General features: G+C 42.5%; 1 long non-coding RNA gene across 1 annotated transcript in view; it reads left to right on the top strand.

Annotated features, from left to right (window-relative positions):
• Positions 1-578: 578 nt before the first annotated feature.
• The window catches only part of LOC140845157 (uncharacterized), a 112,537-nt gene continuing 95,275 nt past the window's right edge, over positions 579-17,840 (top strand). Inside the window, exon 1 of the long non-coding RNA XR_012123876.1 lies at positions 579-809. This is a non-coding gene — a long non-coding RNA (uncharacterized lncRNA). The remainder of the gene's footprint in view (positions 810-17,840) is intronic.

The raw sequence follows: 17,840 nt of genomic DNA, 5'->3' as shown, positions 1-17,840 counted from the left end.
AGCCAGGCAGTTCTATGCACTTCGGACTGCTTCTGGCCAAGGGTGATGCCTTTTGCAGATATTTGAGATGTTTGTTCTCAGTTGTAATTCATGAGTGAACCTCTGTCCCCAGAGCAATTCCTTGGGAGGTACAGAATTCAAAGCGAGAATGGAAGTAAAGGAAATTAGTTCATTCCCTATCAAGGGAAAACGCTTTCCTTTCAGGGCACTTGTTGATAGACCTACCCGTTTGTGTGTCCAGTGCCTATTTAATTTCACATACTACTGCATCTGATCGTACTGCTTAAATAATTTGACAGGCTGTCCTTTAACTTTGCTTCTCCTTGTGAAGAGCCTACAGCACTGCCCCCTTATTGCCAAAGTTTTGTCGGATTTTTGTACACTTAAAAAGCAAGTGAACACGGGCTGTGAAAAAGCGCTTACTCTTTCTCTTTGTCAATGCTTGCAAAAACAACTTAAAACAAGTTGGCGTTATTGGCCCGAATTCAGTAATTAGCATGATCATGATGCTATGCATTGTTCAGGGGAGCACGCCCCTTGGCCAGCTTTCCTATTAAGAGGACACCAATGTTGTCCCGGCACAAACGATGCAAATCAGCGAGGTCCTGCCTGCTGCTCTGTGCAGTTAATTTTAGCCAGGGTTTGTTCTCTGAGCTGTAAAACTGCTTAGCCAAGTAGAAGTTAGCAAGCTGAAATGTGACTTCGCGGCCTAATGTCATAGGTTATCTATTTTAGACCTCAGATTGTGTTCATGATCGGGAGGGCAGTCTTCTGATGAATTGCAGCTCAGACTTCCTTTCAAAGGACTTGTAAGTACTGGGTGAATTTTTAAGATTTCTCTTTGTTCTTTTCTCCTTAAATCTTCCTAATGTTGCTATCCCAGTAATTTTTTATTCTTGGGAAAACTGGAAACTATGGGGAGGGGACTTTAGAACATTCTAAGGGTGGTAGCCAAAGGTTTTTCTCTAAGTGTATCCTACTGCAAGAACCTGCCTTATTTAGCTTTTCCAAGAGAAAGTATTGAGTCTTACTATTTTTAAACTTTGGAAAGCAATCTGAGAATTATTACTTATTTTATTTGTTAAAATATTTGATTAATAGAGTGGATGTGGCATTGAGCTTTATTTCTATGGTAACCTAAGTCTTAAGGGGAAAAACATTAAAAGTGAATTCCTCTTATACCATTCTTACTGTGAGCTACATGCTTATGCAGAAATAATGGTGGTGTCAGAGGTGCTCCAGTAAAACATATTAGGTGGTCAGTTTTTATTTTTTTAAGAAGGAATTTGGGCTTACAAATAGACCCCATATACTCCTCAAGAGAAGCAATTAAAAAAATAAAGTAAATGTAGGAGGAAGGCTTTAGAAAGTGATTGAAAACATCCTCTGGAATTGGGCTGAATATCAAAATTAATCAAAGGTCTTGAAATTCTCCAATCTTAACTTCTCGTAGCTTATGAAGTCATTGCCAACTTATATTTGGACTGAAGAAAATGAAGATTTTAATACCGAATATTTTTAATTAAATCTGAATGACTTTGGTTTGTTTGAAGTTGTTTTAATTTAGAGTACAGTGATTTCATGCCAGACAGCTTGCTTGCAACACAGAACCAGGCAGGAATTTCTTTATCAATTAAAACATAAATTGCATGCCCTCTAGAAATCTTGGTTTTAATGAGATGATTCTAGTAGGCAGTGTGGTAGCAGCGTACCAGGCCTCCATGTCTGCACCGCATCTGTGAGCCACAATGGAGACATTCCCTCAAATGCCATTTACCCATTTTGAAAGCTGTATTTAAAGACTTCTTTGTTATTATGTATTGTCGCATTTTACATTCAAATGACTTAAGATGTCAACAATGAAAGAAAGTGTTTCAGTGGTACATTTAGTAGGAAAAGAATGTAAGAAGGGAAAAATAGAACTGAGTTCTTGGGCTATTTTTGGAAAGAAACTTGTTTTTAAAACGTAAGTATTTTATTGAGCAGAGAAATTCGCAGTCCAGAGTAATTGTAATTATAACAGAAAAGTCTGTAATATCTCCTCCAGCAGTAACGATACTTCATTCCAGTGTATGCTTTGTAGTATAATAATTTCATCGGAGGAAAATAACTGTACTTTTTCCTTCGGTTCTTAACAAGGCTCCATCAGCATCTCAGTGGAGTGTTTTAAATGTAGATCAGTCAGATACTGGACAGTTTTCAGGCTCTTAATTCATTCCCTCTACTGTAGTTCAGTCCTGCAAAAAAGAAACTGTTTAAAATTGATCCACTTTAAAAAATTTAACAAGTTGCTGTAGGTATTTTTACCACGAGGAAGCATGTGTTCTTTCTGGAGGGGTTGCCGGAAGGCTCATAGGCGCTTTCCGAGTGTTGGGTCTGATGATTTCGTGCTGTGAGAGGGCGGTCGAGGGGAATGGAGGAGCTCATTTTCGTCACGTAGTATGAGCAGGCGCTGAGGTTGCCTCCAGCGCTTCGTACCTGGTGCCTGGTGGAGGGGTGTGGGTTGTGGGTCCTCCGTAAGCAGCAGCTCAGGTGACCAGGAACAGCCTTGGGTGGGACAGACCCCAGTGAGCTCAACTCGGACTCTCCAATGGGGTCAGCGTGCTGAGGAGCCCATGGGCCGGGCACACCCGTGCCTCCCAGCAGGTCTCCCCCGGGCAGCTCGCTCCCCGCACAGCCGTCCTGTGCCCCGCACGGCCATCCTGGGGCAGCTGCCCGCCCTGGCCGCGCACGCCCTGCCCAGGTCCCCCACTTCTGAAAATGGCTGGAGACCCAAAGGCTCCGGTAGAGTAGCTCCTGCCCTCGGTGGGTTTATTTTGCTGTTACTTTATTCCTGGAGAAGAGGCTTCTGCTCTGAAGCTCTGAGGGATTTTTCCGGAAAGCAGAGAGGAGGCTGTTCCTTGGGGCCCCTTCACCGGCAGGAAGTTTTTAATCGGTACTTGTCTCTGTGGCTGTATGGGAATTGCAGGCTCCGTGATCACATCTCTAGAATGTTCTCTTTCAAAGGGAATTTCTGTAGGCACAGGCTTTGTTATATCGCGTGTCCACTGTTTGACCCCCAGTGAGAGGAGCAGCGAGCGGAGCGGCACCTTCAGCCTTGCCTGTCTCGGCCACGAGTGTCCCACAGGGGTTGCCCTCTGCTGGAGTTCTGGCTTCTTTCATTTCTCCTGGAAACACTGGGACCGCGGTCACCCTTTAGCCTGTATCACGCACCCTCAGAGCACATACAGTACACAAAGCAAGCACAGCCCCCACTCGGAGGCTCACGTGCTGAAATGAGGCGCTTCACAGACTGGGCCCGGCCGGCACAACTGGCAGGGGGAGGAGGTGAAAATGAAAGACAAGAAAATAAGGCAGAGTGGGGCCCCCCAAAGGCAAGGGATCCGGCGGGCTCACCTGCCCCTGGAACTGTTATTACATGGGGGGAAGGGGGGTGGTAAGCTTGGTGTGTTCAAGTCCAGTCCGTGTTAAGATGCATTTTTCTCCACATAATGATACTTGGATAGAAATCTGAATTTGGGCTCCAGATTTTCCCTCCCCTCCTGGGCTGCTGTGCAGTTGAAACCCTCCACTGGTTTAGGATGTTGAGTCAACTATTAAGTTAGTTAGAGAAGCGCCTTGAGCTTCTCAGAAGAAAGGCATTGCCAAGGTCAAGCAAGCATCTCAGCAGCTTGTAAAGGAGTCAGAAGATCATGAATCAGAAGGGAGCTGAAGGCAGGCTGGGGTACTGGAGATCGATAGACGGGAGTGTACTGTATGCGTCTGTGAGTCATTTTTCCCTTTATACTCAGCCCAGCCAGTCTGTGACTAAGGTTCTGGGTCTAGTTAATGGCTCCATAACAGAGACTTGGAAAGGGTTCAACAAAGAACCTCAAAAAATGATTACAGAGTTGAGAAATGATACCTCTAATAAGAGGCTAGGGAACATCCATTATTTAGCCTGGAGTTAAAAACACTGGCCAGAGGACTCTTGAATTGTTATTCAAGTGGATGTATGCCCCAGTACCAAGGCGAGGACCCGTGGGTTTCCATTCCCATGGAGGGCGTAGGAGGGCAACCCAGCAAGCGTTAGGCTAGAGCCACGGTGCTCGGTGCTCGCAGCACAGGCCCAGGGCCCTCAGCATCAGCTCCCCCCAGACCTTGCTGGAAATGCACACCCACAGGCCCCACCCCTAGCCTGTTCACTAAGAAACCACAGGAGTGGGGCCCTGCAGTCTGTTTAACAAGCCCCCCAAGTGAATCCAATGTACACTCAGTTTGAGGGCCACTAGGCACGATGTAAAGAAAAAGGCTGTTTTAAAATGGGGAATTTGGATACTGGGAAATGTAAACATTTTTCCTGACATCATGTAAAACAGGTTGCTATTTGTGATGTTTTCAGTATTCTCTCTGAAGTCAGGAGATAAATGACCTCTCAGAGTCCCTTCCACCCTGGCTTTCCTCTGGATTTGCTCTGTCACTTAGAGAAGGCCAATTACTAACCAGGACAATTTTGCAGCCACTTTTCTGAACTCAGTAGTTAAGACAGGGCCCATTTCAGGTGAGGACCAAACGAGACGACGTGGTGGCAGTGACGCAGTGTTATCAGACACATCCTGCTTTATCCCAGTTGTGTTGAATAGACGCCATCCACCCCTTGGGACTTTTTCACAGCCACCTGAAGGGAAATTTGGGCAGAGGTCAAAACGGAGAGCCCCCTGATGTCAGTGCAACATCATTTCACATCACTGACTGCTGGCCAGGTAGGGCGCTTGCTTCCCAAAGCCCATTCAGAAGATAGGTGGCTGTAGGGACAGACTCCACCCCATTTTCCCAACCCTGCCGCTTCCACAGGAGGAGAGGTTGGTCAGCGAGCCATACACCAGCTGTGGGAATGCCAGTCACCTCCCTGTCCTGAGGATTCCGTCCTACACCTTGGAGGTGGGGTCTAGGTGAGGGTCCTGCAGAGAAGGCGAGCCCAGGGTAATGTGTGATCAGCTTGTGGGGGCTCCTCCAGAGGTGGCAGAGAGGGACCTCATTCACCTTGGTGTTCTTGTATGAGCAGCAAGCAGCAAGTGGCACGCATAGTAGGCACTCAGTGCAAATAAATGGTTGATCAGTTACTTGAAATGTCCGAGGCCAGAGGTGCTCCATTCTCTCCCACGTACAACTGATCCTTGAACAACCCAGGAGCTAGGGGCACTAGCTGCCCCCCTATACACACATTTGAAAATCCATGTAAATTTTTGACTCCCCCAAAACTTAACTACTAACAGCCTCCTGTTGTCCAGAAGGAAACCTTCCTTGTAACATAAACAGTTGATGAACACATTTTGTATGTTATATGGATTATATACTATATCCTTAAAGTAAGCTAGAGAAAATAAAATGTATTTTCAACTTGTCACAAAGCTCCAAAACTTGTCCAGTATATTTATTGAAAGAATCTGCCTATAAGTGGACCTGTGCAGTTCAAACCCCAGTAGCTCAAGGCCCCACTGTGATTGTAGAGCCAGGACGTCGGCAGTCCCTAGCCTGGCTGGGCAGACCAGTCACTCCCACGGGCCCAGCTACTCATCTCCCCCATTTCTCTGAATATATCTCCATTCCCTATGTGTTGGCCTGTTTGTGTGTTTTTGCTTTGTGCCTTTGCTTGAAGGAATTGCCTCGGGCTGAAGACACAAGCTGCTGAATGTGTCAGTTGCACTCTGTGTTCATTTAGTACAATAAAAGCTTTTGTGATCCTAATGAAGAAAGGGCCCTCTGAGGGCCAGGGCTGCTTAGAAAGTGTCTCACAGGTGGCACACTGCTGCCTCCAGAGGAGACATGCTCTACCTTGGCCCAGTCACTGTGGCCCTAATACTTCAGCACTTAGAAATGGGATCCATCCAATCCTGGGCTTTTACAGCTGCAGTTAATTACACATTTGCCGAGTACTAAAAATTCCTTGAAGTGATAAAAGACAAGCGAGAGCAGTCTGGCCCAAACTCCAGTTTGCGTTGTAATGGGAGACGCAGGGGTGAAGGGACAAGTGTATATGCCGGAGTTGTTGCACCGCCCTCAGATCTCATTACGTTTGAAAGACTGGCCCCTCAGACATCCAGCTGCATGCACTGTGGTTTTCTGCGTCCTTGCCTGTTCGCAGGGGACATGCGGCCCGGTGACTGGCAGCTGCACCAAACAGAGGTGTCCACCAACCCTGAGGGCAGGGGTGGCTGATGTATTACACACTAAGGAAGTCTCTGGATGTAAAACATTTTCTTTAAAGCCAGCAAACTCTCAGTGACTCTATATCAAACAGAGAAATCCCAAAGGATTGGTCAGTTTGGTTTTTAATGATATCAGGCAAAGGGGTATTTTCATTTCTATGCAAGGAGAAGTTACTAAGTAGTCATTCCTTTTGGTATTTCACTCTGGCAAAAATAATTTTGTTTTTAAACTCAACCTGATATTCACACAGTTCACATATGTGTCATTAACTATTACAGTGGTCAAGTGGTTTGGGATAAATTTTGTCTCATTATAGTTGTTGAGTCAAAAAAAAAACTTGAAGAGAAAGGAGGGGGGAAAATCCTCTTTTGTTCATCATCAGACTATTCAAGAATGACCCACTGAGCTAATACTTCAATAAAATATCCTCAGAAGTGACCTAAAAAGGTACTAGTTAAATAGTTTATGCTGTTGCCATGTAATGAACACTGTGCAGCCATTTAAAATGAGGTGTTGAGTAAGTGATCTTTATTGAGTAAAACTAGCAGGTCACAAAATAAATGCTTGTGTGTGATCCTATTTCTCAATGGAAAGCATTTTTTAACATGGCTTTATTTCCTTTTGTAAAAGGTAAGCACTTAGATGTGCATGAAGAGAGAATTCTCTGCACCAAATGGGAGTGTTGGTTCTCTCTCGAGATGAGCTGATATGGGATGTTTGCCCCTTCTTTTGGTTACCCATATTTTATATTTCTGCCGTAAGCATACAATACCTATGTAATGATGAAAAACTTTCTTTTCAAAAAAGAACTATTGTAATTCATTTTTACTTTTTACTTAGACTTTTATATTTAATTTGGCAGTGGGCTCTCAGTGGCTTACGTAAGTAATGCCTACCCCGATGGATAAAACTTGTACCTCAAATTGCACACAAAATAATGGTTATTTTTCAATGTTGGGCTGGGAGCAATTTTCCTTGTTTTACTTTCTACTTTTCTGTATTTACCAACATTTTTATGTGAGCATATATATTTTTATAAAGGAAAATTTTGACTTATTTTTAGGCAGAGACTTTAGATCTTGGCTCTTGGGAAGAGACCCACACAAACTGGCGTGTAGCAGTTATGGATAAAGGCTAAATTCTGTTAATTCTGCAGCATGGAAGGTATTCAGCCAGGATCTGCTTCCCGTACTTAATGCTGGATGTTCAGTGACCTCTAATAGGGTCTCAAATTGGCCAGGATCTCAGGTTCAGTATTATTTGGAGAACAAAGGAAGGGAGCTGCAGAATCCCGCATATTTTTAAGTCATTAAAATAATACTCTGCTGTTGGGATTACACATTTGTGACCATCATGTAAAGATGTTAAAGATAAACTACTAAATGGCAGAGCCACATGCCACGGGCTTCGGATTAAGTTTTGAGTGACGGTGGTGAGGGATGACAGCAAGACAAGTCGCTCGCTGGTATTTCCAAAGCACTTACTTTGTTGTATCAAAGTGTATCTCACCAGTGTTTGCTAAACGTGATAGAACTTTAAGAGAGTGCTGGCTGTCTCGGTTATCTCTGCCAAGTGCTGCTGGGATGTTCTTGTAGCCTTAATCAGAAGGTTACTTTGGGTAACTATTTTGGTTCGGGTGACAGTTGATTTAAGAAGATCTTGAGCAAAAACAGTAGGCTTCCCTTTCAACCTGCTTTGTATGGTGACATGTGAAATAAATAGTTTTGATGGTTACTTAAAGTGTCTCTCTTTGAAGTGTGTTCCTAAGCCTGGGCCTAAATAAGCAGAATCTGTCACCAGGTTTACTTGGGGACAGAGGATTAGATGGAGCGTGAGTTCAAGCTACTCTCAGCAGGAATAATACCTTAATTTAAAGCTGAAGTGCCTTGAAAAACCAAAGGGAAGCTAGCATCATGTACAACCGTATTTTGACCTAGCCTTTGGTTCAGAACCTTTGTTACTCATAGAAGAGTGTTTCCCGGAATACTGGGAACTAAGAGCTGGTTTTTCAACTTTCCTTCCTGCCATTTTTCACCCTAACAAGAAATGTTCTTTTCAGCCTCTCCTTTCTTTCTTTGCCATCTTGCCTCTGTCTCCTGCAGTTACATGAGGGGAATCATGATGGGCTCCCTCTCTGCACTGTGGCCTCTGTGAGGAAGTAAAGGCACATTCCACCTGGGTTTATATTCATTTTCTCTGATGGAGGAGGAGGGAAGGAGATGTGGATGAATCATTTAACCCAAATAGTCAGGTATTCCAGGATAGAGTGAGAGCTGTTCCCAGTGAGAACTGGGGTAGCCGCGTCAGCGTGACCTCGCTGCCAGCGCTGCCAGGCGATTTCAGCTTGGGTGAGTCATGAAGCTCTCCTGCACACAGGGTGAGCACAGATGTGTGAAATGCCACAGGCCCTATCAAGTTGGAGTAAATACATGGGCACAGTTTGATAGACTGCTTTGCAAGTTGAGTAGTTCAAAAGACGAAAAAGGATATCTTTTCAAAAATGGTTAGGCAGATAAAAATATTTCCTAAGACCACAGATTAAGTCAGAAAAGGTAGGGAAACTATCTGGTGGCTGTCAAAGGAAGGGGTGACTTTTGTAAAAGAAGAGAATGGATCTCAGCTTAAAGATGTGGACTGATTTTATTTTGTTACTGTTCACTTTTTTGGTTTGTCTTGATTTTACCTCCACTCTGAAGACAAAAAGCAAAAGTAAGAGAATATAAATGCATTCATCAGAGTGAGGTAGTTGGAAGTTATAATGAACTTGTTTATTGTTATAAAGGTTTTAAAAAGGAAGAGTGATTGCTTTGAAGAGTGACTGACTTGCGATTAAAGTGGTGGCTGCGCAGGAAGACAGGACGGGATCTGTGTGGCTGAGTCCCTGGGGAAGTAGAGGGCCGGGTGCCCAGCCGCACCCCTCTTTGTCAGGCCTGTTTTTTGCCATCTCTGGTTTTGTTTGCTCTGGTTTGGTTTTCCCCTGATCTTTAAGTCATGGTGTCTTCAGGCTCTCTGAGAGTTGTCAGTGACAATTAAGTAAATCCAGAATTTTTACTTCACAAATGATGACTGGAAGCCTAACCCAGAACAAACTTCTTTTGATCAAGTATAAAAGCTCAAAGTTATCATACTAAGTATTAGAATGATACATTTTTTTGAAGTTTTATTTTTATTGTGTTACGAGAGGACATGACCTTCTGTAGGCAATAGCATAATAAGAAATATTTTGTTTTCTATCACCCCGTTTTATCTTAGGTAGTGAATTTTTAAGAACTCAGGTGACCAAATTGGATCCAGCTATGTAAGAGCAATACGGGTATAGAAGTATCTTTTTTTAAGGTAAATTGTGGCCACTTAAAAGAAATTACATAGAGTAAAAATCCACTTTTTCTGGTGAAGCTATAGTGCTGTGAGTTTTTACACATGCTCAGGGTTTTATGGCCACTAGCACAGACAGAGCACAGAAGAACCGCAGCCCCCCAAAGCTTACCCTTGGAGCTGCCCCTTGCAGTCAGACCTTCCCTCCTCCCCTCACTCCCTGAACTTCGCAGGTAGTCCCTAAACCCACACACAGCCATGGTGAAGGGTGAAAATCTAACTTGCTAAAGGGGGTTTAAGCACAACTTTTGACCAGTAGTGGCTTGTATGTCCCATGGGTGATCCTTAGCAAGCTAAAGGATTAAAACAAGGGACGGAAATCTGAGCAGGGACCAGAGCTGCACACTATGGGGAGAATAGACTTCACAGAGTTTGTTTAGCCAAATAAACAACCAAAGAGTCACAACAAACCTGGGGGTGGGGGTGGGGGGGTCAGCAAAGAAGACCTGCTACAATGTATTGTGTGAAACCTCCAGTGCTCTACAAAAATATATGAGACACGTAAAGAAATTGTAATGTGTGACACACAGCAGAACTAAAGCAGACAGCAGACAACAGACTTCTAAGAAGGTCCATACATTGAATTTTACAGAAAAAGATTTTAAAACAGCTACTATAAATATGTTCAAAGACTAAAAGAAATGATTCTTAAATAATTAAATGAGGGCATGGTGGCAGTGACTCATCCAATGGAGACTATCTTAAAGAGATAGGGTAAAAAAGGATCAATTCCAAATATGACACCAAAAACACAAGCAACAAAAGAAAAAAGAGATAAATTGGGCTACATCAAAATTAAATGCTTATGTATGTCTAAGGACACAATCATCAGAGTGAAAAGGCAACCTATGGTATGGGAGGAAATATTTGCAAATTATATGTCTGATAGGGGGTTGATATCCAGAATATATAAAGAATTTCTACAACTCAACAGCAAAAACAAATGGGCAGAGGACCTGAATAAACATTTCTCCAAAGAACATATAGAAATGGCCAAAAAGCACATAAAAATATGTTCAACATCACTAATCATTAGGGAAATATAAATCAAAACCACAATGAAGTATCACTTCACACCCATTCGAATGGCTGCTGTTAAAAACAAAACAAAATAACAAGCGTTGGTGAGGATGTGCAGCCCTTGTGTGCTGTTGGCAGGGATGTGAAATGGTGCAGCTGCTATGCACAGCACTATGACAGTTTCTCCAAAAATTAAGACAAGAATTACTATATGACTCAACTGTCCCACTCCTGGGTGTATGCCCGAAAGAGTTGAAAGCAGGGACTTGAAGAGGTGTTTGTACACCCATTTCAATAGCCTTTTTTACAATAGGCAAAAAACAGAAGCAATCTGAATGTCCACTGATAGGTGAGTGGATAAACAAAATGTGGTCTATACCTACAATGGAGTATCATTCAGCCTTAAAAAGGGAGGGAATTTGGATACAGGGTACAACAATGATAAACTTGGAGGACATTATGCTAAGTGAAATAAGACAGTCAGAAAAAGACAAATATGGTATGACTACACTCATATGATGTACTCAGTCAAGTTTGTAGAGGCAGAAAGTAGAATGGTGTTGCCAGGGATCGGGGTGAGAGGAATGGGAAATTATTGCTTAATGGGTATAGTTTTGTAACATGCAAAGAATTCTGTAGATGGACAGTGGAGGTGTTTGCACAACAAAGTGAAAGTACCTAATGCCAACTGTACACTTAAGAAGGGTTAAGTGGTAAAATTTGTTTATTTTACCATAATTAAAAAATTTTAAATAGAAATTCTGCCATTGAGAAGTATAACAAAATGAAAAACTTACTAGCGGGGCTCAAGAGTAGATTTGAATTGTCAGAAAATAAATTAGCTAACTTGAAGATAGAGCAATAGAGATCATGCAGTCAGAAGTAGAAAAAGAAAAAAGAAGGAAGAAAAATGATTCGAACCTCAGACAAATAGAGGCGACCAGTAAGTGTACCAGTGGAAATACCAGAAGTAGTAGAAAGAAAGGGGGAAGAATATTCAAAGAGGTAATAGCCAACAACTTCCCAAGTTTGATGAGAAAGACTAATCTATACACCCAAGATGCTTGACAAAGTCTCATTAGGATAAACACAAAGAATCAACACCCGTACATACTAGAGTCAACTTTTGAAAGGCAGAATCTGGAAAGCAGCACGAGAAAAGGGAACCCCACTTAGATTAGCAGCTGACTTCTCATCAGAAACAGTAGAGACCACAAAGTACTGGAAGAATCAAAAGTGAAGGTGAAGTAAAATAATTCGCAAGTAAATAAAAACTGAGAGAATCCATTGCTTGCAGATCTGCTTTACAATAAATACTAAAAGAAGCTCATTAGGCTGAAAGAAAGTGACACTAGACATTAATCTGAATACATATACACATGCGCGCGCACGCGCACACACACACACACACACACACACACACACACACACACACACACACAAGTGCTCCAGTGAAGGTAAATAAGCAGGTAATGATAAAAGACAATATAATTGCCTATTTCTTCTTTTAACTGATTTCAGACATCACCAAAGAGCAGCTTATAGCCTGTTGCTTTCTAGTTATCATAATTAAGCTCTTTTCTATTCACATCAAGGCGTCCTCCCTAGCTCCATGTTCTCAAAGGAAAAACCCAGGCAAAAGGGACCGGAGACTTGCCCAAGCAAGTTTATCTCCATCACACATAAGGAATTAAGTGCCAGATGCGCCCTCAGAATTAGGAAATGCTTTTCAAAGAAATCTCATAAACTGTTCTTACCTCTCTTATTTTTAAGCTTCTATTTCCATGGTTCTTTGAAGGTGATACCAAGCAAATGCTTATGGTTTCTTAATTTAGTAAAAGTATTTCAGTTTCAGTAGTCTCAGTGGGAGATAGGAAGAGCTGCTGAACTTTCACCTGACTCACCAGTCAGACGGACAATTTTGTAGATTTATTGCCTGCTTTAGACTCTTTACACTGCAAATTTGGGAAGTTATTGGTGGAATTGAATCAAATTTGCAGACTTCCTGATGAAGCACTTCAGAGACTTGAACAGACTTTCCTCCATTGCAAAGAGGAAAAGACTGACAAAATCAATTAATAATGATTTGTTCTCTCTTGCTTTTTCTACTGCCCAAGAACTGTTGCTTCAGAACCTGTGGAATGAGAACAAGAAATAGGGGGCTGTAAGTTGAGCATGGAAAATGGTTAAGATAATAATCTTCATCTGTCAACTCTTCTATTTATGTTAATGTTCTATAAATAGGAAGAATATGTAGTAATGTCAGGAATCAGTGTTTTTGTATCATTCATGTTTTTATTGAGCTTCCACTATTATCAGAACAGAATTAACAACAACATATGTAAGAACCAAGATATCTATTTACATACATAGTTCCATTTTAAACTGTGGCCGAAGGGAAAGTATTTCCCTATATAGCTCTTGGAACTTAGCCAAACAGTGCAACACTTCAGGACCCAGAACTGGAACAAGTGCTCTCCATTTGGCATTTAACAGAAGTGATGTTAAGTGATTTATTCATGAAAACCAACCTATTTCTGGTTGTGAGTGAAGAACCAAAATACCTGGAATATCTGAGGGGAATCCATCTGCAGTGCATGCAGAAAAGGGAGCATGTTTAGAACCCATTTCTATTTTACAAAGGAATAAATGTATGAAACTCTGCCGTGCTCATCTCTTGCTTTCCAACAGTGCTGCACGTAAAACGCACCAGCAGGGTAGTGATCATTTTCAAAGAAATCTCTATGTACATAATGCCACATTTCCAATGAGAACACATTTTTCAGCATGCAACTACCCGTTCAGGTGTGAATTTTTCCCTTGTATCCAAGTATAGTCTTGCTCGTTACAGTGAAAGACTGTTATGTCTTCAAATTAGATATGGAGTGCCTTATAGTTGCCTTATAGTAACTTTTCCATGGAGTCTTTGAACTGTAAATTTCAAATGGAAACAGTAAATACAAACTTACAATAACCGATCATACAGCCATGCAGATCCGTTTGAACATCTCCAAGGAAATGGCACTTTTACCTCCTGAGATAGTCTTTCATTTTTCAGAACTATTTTTCATGCAAGTCATTTCAGACCTCCTAAATTCTTTCTTCAGGCCACATCATCCTAACTTGTTCATCTCATTTTTAATGCTTTTTGCTGTTTCTTTCCTTATCCTTTAAAAATATATAGATTTAATAGACTTATGCTTTCCCAGAGAGCAAAAGGCCATGTGGAAAGCATCTAAATAACACAAATACTATATGAACCAAGAAGAAATTTAAATGTCAGAATGACAAAAATGCAGAAGGGAGAGTGCATGTAGCAGGAACAAACGCAGAGAATAAAGAGGATACAGAAGGGCTCAGCCCACAGGGCCTGCAGTGGAAACTTTAGACAGAGGCCCAAGATAAGTTTGCTCATGTCCAATAAATCCACAAAGGCTGTAGATTGTACTGCTGAGAAAAGGGTCAGAAATCGCCACCCCTCTCCCCACAGCACGCTCCTGGTGGCTCATAGTCCAGGGTAAACTTTCTTCACAGTCCTGTGGTTTCTGGTTGATGCAGAATAATCGAGTTGGACAGGACTTGAAGATACCATCTGACCTTGAACACTTGCAAGGACCCAGACTATGCAGCATTCTCCGTCATCGTTTGCCAGTATCGCTCTTAACCTCTTTCCCCGTTGTCTCTGCCTCACATCCCCAGCTTGGGTCAGGACCCTAAGGACTCTCACCTCCCCAAATGGGAGCTAGTCTCCTTAAGAAGGCCTGATGAACGTCAGGCCAGGACCATCACTTCCTGGGTCTGTACGTGGCTTTCACTGGAATACCTCCTAGTGGGAAGTAGATAAGGCGGTTCTAACCCCCTCCAGGTGATCATTACCTAACCTAGAGGCCTTCAGTTACGACAGTCTCATCTTCAAAATGACCAAAATTGACCCAGACTTCTGAAGTCCCCTCAAACTCCAATGTTGCTCTAATTCCGTGAACCAAAATAGTAGTAAAAAGTAATTGGAGGTTGGTCCTTGTAAATATTGACCTAAAATACGGTTTCAGTTAGAAAAAAAAAAGGCCTGCAAAGCACTTGGCACCACCAGGACATTTTCCTACTCCTTGTGTGAAGCTCAGTCCTGGTGGCCGCCCTCCAGAGAAGCGTAAGGAAGAACCCGACGGAGAGACTCCGCGTGACCGAGGACGGGCCGCTCGGATCCCGCCACCGGCACCTAGGGAGAAGGCCCCCAACTTCGCCGAGGGCTCGGACACCGAGCAAGGGGTGTTCTTGAAGTCAGAAACAAAGATGAGATAAGAAGGACAGAAGATGTATTTTACGTCTTAAATTGTGGGTAGTAAGCTTGAAGAAAGATTGAGAGCCTAGGCTGAAAGCAGATTCATGGTAAATTCATTTTATTAGTGAAAACTAAGCATATTTTGGTGGTACATTCCTAACTTTTTGAAAAAAATGTACCGTGTAGTTTTTTGAAAGGTTTCCTCCCAGAGGTAAAAGTAGTAATTGCTCATGGTAAAAAGTTTTGCATGATACAAAAAAAAAAAAGGACTAAAAGCACTGAGAGCGAGCCACTGTTAAACTTCGGTGTGTTTCTCTCAAGCCCTATCGCCAGTGCATTTCCTTCTAAACCGTGATTGAGACCATGCGGCACACACGTACCATTTTGTGACTGATTCTTCACCTAGCATTACCATGTTCCAGTGTCATGAAAACTGTCGTTACAACCTTTCGGTGACTGCCCGCTGTTTCATCTTCAGGCGTCACCAGCATGTCCTTGGCCGTCCTCCTGCACGGGGACAGTGAGGCAGTTTCCTTTTCCTGGTCGTGATAAATGACACTGTAATAAACATCTTGGTGCATTGGTATTTGTTCACATGTCAAATTAATTGCTTGTTTCCTTTAACTTTTGAGGTGAAGGTCATAAAGCGCCCCCACGTGTACCTGTGTACTCAGCTTGTTCAAGAGGGAGTCCTGAGATTGCCATGCCTCTGACCCAGCCTGTCACGTTACAGGCACCATTTCCCATATGAAAATAAATGTGCCTGTTTGGAACCATTTAAATCATTTCCAATTGTACTTAGGCAAGAAAGTATTACAGAACTGGTGTTAGAGTTGGACTGGAGCTGCAGACCACGCTGACGCTTGTATTACCGCTTGTTCAGACTCTAATTTCCTCCAGTTGGCCATTTTGAAGCTTTTGGTGTGTGCAGTATCCACAGTTCAGGTTTAAAGTATCTTCCATCTGTGGTCCTTGTAGGCGTGCTTTTCAGCTGAAAGGCTTCTATTTGCCCTGACGTTGAAAGCTAATGACTGATGCTGTAGAGGCAAGCTGACGACTTGTCACACGGTTAGGTCAGCCGGCCTTCCCTCTGGAGGTGCTGAGTCCGGGGCTGGAGAGGGGTCCCCGCAGCAGGCCTCTCTCTTTCGCCCCTGACCTCAGGAGGGGGTGTCGGGCCCTTGTCTGTGGCACCTCCTGGTTGCAGCGCTAACCCGCCAGCCTCCTCCTACTGGTTTGCATTTGTTCCTTGCTTCTTGCCTCCTTGGCTAGGCGCTGGCTGGTTTTACTGGGTGTCTGTGGGAAATGTGCTGTCTCTCATTGAATAAGGGAACGACTCTTTCCTCTCTTAGCTCTTTAACCTTTGTAACTTATTCCGGGGCTTTGGGAGCAAGGGGAGACAATGCAGGCAGTGCGGTGTAGGAGAGGAAACATCTCACAAGTGGAGTTCCCTTTTCTGACCAGTATTTTCCCTTTTTTCTCAGCTTTATTGAGCTGCAATTGACAAATACAATTTATAGTGTGCACTGTGATGATATGATGTGAATGCATTGTGAAAGGATTCCTCTCATCTCACTAATTAATACGTCCATCACTTCACAAATTTATATCTACCAGTATTATTTTCTAATAAGTTTTGTTGAGGTATAATTTATATGCAATAAAGTTCACCAGACGCAACTGTACAGTTGCATGAGTTTCAACACACGTCGCAGTAGTGTAACCACCACCAGGCTCGAGATGCAGAACAAAATGTTCCTGTGTGGACAACCGTTTCCATTGCCCTTGGGTGAACGTGCCCCGGAACTGCACTTGTGTATGCTTTACTTTATGAGAAGCTGCCAGGCTGTTTTCCGAAGTGGCTTTACCATTTTATGTGAACTTTTTTTTTCTTAGCACCTTCTAGTTTTTTTCCTCCCCCTCTTCACCCGCCTTCACCCCCCAAAACAGTTCCTGTGCCTGACTATGTATGCCCATCTGTAACCAAAGACAAGGCCACCGTACATATCGAGGAAGAGGAGCAGGACTAGAGGGCTGGGTGTATCCACATGGCTACTGGGGAGAGAGGGGGCATCCTTCTAGAAGGATTTTGGAACCTCGAATTGTCATTCTTCCTGTGACAACAGTGGTACCAATCATGTAAGTTGCGTGACGCTGACCAGAACTTACAAAACACTTTGGCATACATTAGATTGGATTCTAACAATATTTCTGTAGAGCATGTGTTATTACTTTCCCCATTTTACAGAAGATGAAATGGGCTTCAGAAAGTGTATGTGGTGTGAAATCAGGACATGTGATGACTCCAGCTTTGTTTTCTTTCTCAAGACTACATCGACTATTCAGGGTCTTTTATGATTCCATACAAATTTAAGAATTGTTGGTTCTAGTGCTGTGAAAAATGCCAAGGGAATTTTTATAGGAATTGCATTGAATTTATACACTGCTTTGGGTAATATGGACACATTTTAACAGTATTAATTCTTCCAATCCATGAGCAATTTCACTAATGTCTTACAGTTTTCAGTGTACAGGTCTTTCTTCTCCTAGGTTAAATTTATTTTTAGGTATTTTATTCTTTTGGATGCAATTGTAAATATGATTTATAATTGTAAATGGATTAACTTCTCTAATAGTTCATTATTACTGTATAGAAATGAAACAGATTTTCTGTATATTAATTTTGCATCCTGCAACTTTACTGAATTCATTAGTTCTAGTGTTTTGGTGGAGTCTTTAGGTTTTCATGTCATCTGCAAATTGCAGTAGTTTTACTACTTCTTTTCTAATTTGAATGTCTTCTATATTTCTTTTTCTTGCCTGATGCTTTGGCTAGGACTTTCAATACTATGTTGATAAAAGTGGCAACAGTGAGCATCCTTCCTTGTCTTGTTCCTGATCTTAGAGAAAAAGCTTATAGCCTTTCACTTTTCAATTATGACATCAGCTGTGGGCTTGTCACACACGACCTTTATTAGGT

The sequence above is a fragment of the Manis javanica genome, chromosome 12 (genome assembly GCF_040802235.1).
Source record: "Manis javanica isolate MJ-LG chromosome 12, MJ_LKY, whole genome shotgun sequence".
In the NCBI taxonomy this organism is placed as follows: domain Eukaryota; kingdom Metazoa; phylum Chordata; class Mammalia; order Pholidota; family Manidae; genus Manis; species Manis javanica.
Note: the sequence above shows the minus strand (reverse complement) of the source record. Positions and strands in the feature narration are given on the sequence as shown.